Source organism: Protobothrops mucrosquamatus, unplaced genomic scaffold (genome assembly GCF_001527695.2).
Source record: "Protobothrops mucrosquamatus isolate PMUCROS unplaced genomic scaffold, P.Mucros_1.0 scaffold_289, whole genome shotgun sequence".
Lineage (NCBI taxonomy): Eukaryota > Metazoa > Chordata > Lepidosauria > Squamata > Viperidae > Protobothrops > Protobothrops mucrosquamatus.
Window position 1 is genome coordinate 527,490 of NW_015386365.1, and position 2,692 is coordinate 530,181.

Genomic DNA, 2,692 nt, shown 5'->3' on the forward strand with positions numbered 1-2,692 from the left:
GCTATGAATCTAACTGTAGATTGCCATACATAATAATAAAAGTGTCATAAATAGCTCTGCTATGATGTACTTCTATGTTTTTATCTTCCAGAAATACAGACCTAGTCGTTCTTGGTTGCCTGCTGAGTATTTATTCCTGTTTTTAATGAAATGGTTTCATGTTACAGCACATAATAGGCCGGAAGTCGACTTGTCTCTGTAAACTGTATTATCCAGCGCGGTCTCAAGTCTCTGGCTGAAAAGTGGAGTTAATTCAATCTTCACTATATCGTCGATTTAGAGAAATCGATGGAATGAGTGAACATATTCGAAGAACAGTACTGTACCATTCATCTAGATAAGCCAAGATGATAGGTGGCTCCATAGCTCAGTGGTTAGAGCACTGGTCTTGTAAACCAGGGGTCGTGAGTTCGATCCTCGCTGGGGCCTTAGCATTTTTCTTAAACACTTTATTCAGTGTTGTTTTTTCAAAGTGTTCTGTCTGCAATTTAACACAACACGTTCAATATAGAAATTTAAGGTCGATGACAGCTCTGTTATCCACAAACAAGTTCAATTTCTGATTGCAAAATACTGACAACCGAAGAGATTTTTTTTCAAATAGCTTAGTTGGTGCGGGGTGAAATCAAAACATTTTGATTTATCTATATCTTGAAATCGGGTGCTGCCTCGAACGACTGCTTCGCGCGCAAAAACGATGCTTAATCAGCTAGGATCCCAAGTGAATTTTAGGTCCGAAGAACAATAAGAAGTGAGCGAGTTGTATAAAATCTGTGGTGTAAGTTGTCTTTCCACGATAGGACCAGCAGGTGGGGCTGCTGATCAAGGAATATGGTGAAAAGGGCAGTGGCAGCCGAGAAAGATTTATGTGGAACAAGAAAGAAAAAAAATCAGCCTCCTGAGCACACAGTTGGAATACTTAGCCCAGGGGTAGGCAACCTTGGCTCTTTTATGACTCGTGGACTTCAACTCCCAGAATTCCTGAGCCAGCAATGCTGGCTCAGGAATTCTGGGAGTTGAAGTCCACGAGTCATAAAAGAGCCAAGGTTGCCTACCCCTGACTTAGCCTATCATCCCCTGTTCCCATGACGCCCAGACAGGATTTGGATGTCTATTCATTAGTCAGATTTATATTCCGCCCGAATCCCTGAGTCCAATTTCTCTTACAGGCTGTTATGGAAAAAGTGAAGTATGGTGGGTCCAGAAAGCAACTGGGTCTGAAGTCACCTATCCGGTGGTTTTATATCGGAGGCTTCCTGCTCCCCATCCAGTGGGTGCTTCATCGCTACAGGTTTTTTTGGAGGAGACTGGACAAGTCAGTTGTTTGAGGTGGTGGGGGGGTCTCCTGTTTGGGTGGGGGGTTGGACTGGATGACCTCCAAGGTCCCTCCCAATTCTGTTATTCTACAATTCTGTAAGGGTCTCCTGCTTGAGCACGGGGTTGGACTAGATGACCTCCAAGGTCCCTTCTAACCCTGTTATTCTATGATTCTATGATCACGCAAGGATTGCAACAACATGGGGGACGGGGTGTTTCAGCTCAGACTGACAGACAACTGTGCTCTCTTTAGTTCTCCCGCTGCATTTCTTTTAGGGGGTTATTTGAGGTTACTACACCAACACCAACACACATACACCCCTTTCACAAATTAGCAGATAGTCTGAGCAACATTAGACTGGTTAATAAGGCTCAATACCTGAAAAGGGAATTCTCTATTAGCATATAGAGGCAATCTGCCTTCTCAAAGCAAAGTCTCCTCCGTGGATGTTGTGTTGTGATTCCCATAAATCTCAGCCAGCACAATTAGCAATGCAACCAGGATTGGGGGAGTTTTGCTATAACACATCTGGGAGGCACCAGCATGGAGAAGGTGAGAGAGATGAAATCCAGACCATAGTCCACAGGGACATTCATTTTAGAGATGGAGAAGACTTTGATGTATAAAATTTCCTCTGATTAACATCTATATTCTTGCAATAGTCTCACAGAAACCACAAACACTTACTTTCTTTTTTTTTTTGTTCAATCTGTATTTAATAGAATACAAAGAGAGAGAGAAAGAACCTTTTAAAAACTCTTGGACTGTATGCTATCGCTCATTTTAAAAATTCAATTTTTGGGGTGGCATCATTGAAATATAAAAGATTGAGTAGCATTTGGTCATTTTTATTTCTCTTGTAAAAATGCAAACATTTTAGAAGAAAAAATAGAAGATTTCATTCTTGAGATAAAACCAGCTTTCCTCATTTGCTCAGCCCTTCCTCCTTTGCCAAAAACGAGCTCTTAAACTGCAGCTCTCTGTGTTCTTAGGGATGCTTTTTCCAAGGAAGTCATCAAGGGTCTGGTTTTTCCGAAAAAGGGAGCAAATCCATTCTCACATGATACAGTTGTACTTTTGGTGGACTGTAGTAAGTGTTCACTAGAGTGCCTGTTCAAATTCACTAAGCAATTCTCAGAGAAAGATCTGTGCAGAGCAGTAAACTGGAAAACATCTGGGATGGTTACAACTCCCAGTTGTAAACATTTAAACAATTAAGCATTTAAATGTATATAACATATCTGGTGTGGTCAGTGGCTGAAAAGATGCGTAGATTCAGGTTAAAAATGTTTTGTATAAAATCTATATGCTATTCTGATTCACTTTCTTGGAAGTAAAATGAGTCACTTGGCAATCCTATCCAGATTCCCTTCT

At 41.1% G+C, this 2,692-nt stretch overlaps 1 non-coding gene across 1 annotated transcript; it reads left to right on the top strand.

Annotated features, from left to right (window-relative positions):
• Nucleotides 1-356: 356 nt before the first annotated feature.
• TRNAT-UGU lies at nucleotides 357-429 on the top strand. Its single transcript has one exon. It is a non-coding gene; the product is annotated as a tRNA-Thr (tRNA).
• The last annotated feature ends 2,263 nt before the right edge of the window (nucleotides 430-2,692 follow it).